Consider the following 516-nt stretch of genomic DNA (forward strand, 5'->3'; position numbering starts at 1 on the left):
TCTTACAAATGTTGCCATTATTTCTTGCTCTAAGAGCGTTTTGTTTGTTGTTGCCTTTATTCTTTTTTTTTTCGTTTCTCTATTCTTTTTCCTCTTACCCACAAGTTGTCACAGAAAAGGTATTGCAATTCTAGTGTTTGCATGGGGCCTGGTGAAATTGCCATTCGCTTTCTACGACGCTGCGGCATTCTCCAGGATTATGTGTGGATATTTACTCCCAACCGTATATATTTTTCCTAGGGTCGATCAAATTGCGAACTCTCCACGTTAATTTACCNAGTGAGTGGACACACCTCATATTGCAAAGAATTCTCAGTGTGTTTCTGCATGCGAATTCCAAACATTAATAATACAGAAAAACAACACAAACAACAACAAAGGAAGAGATTTGGTACAGGGTTAAGAGGGAAAATGAAAAAAATAATACTGCAACATTACGAAAATAGTTTGTGACCAATATTATTTTTATGGTTATTTCTTCTTATGGTTTCTGCTGTAGCGGAACTCGTTTTATTA

The sequence above is a fragment of the Trypanosoma theileri genome, assembly GCF_002087225.1.
Source record: "Trypanosoma theileri isolate Edinburgh chromosome Unknown TM35_Tth_63_V1, whole genome shotgun sequence".
In the NCBI taxonomy this organism is placed as follows: Eukaryota; Euglenozoa; class Kinetoplastea; order Trypanosomatida; family Trypanosomatidae; genus Trypanosoma; species Trypanosoma theileri.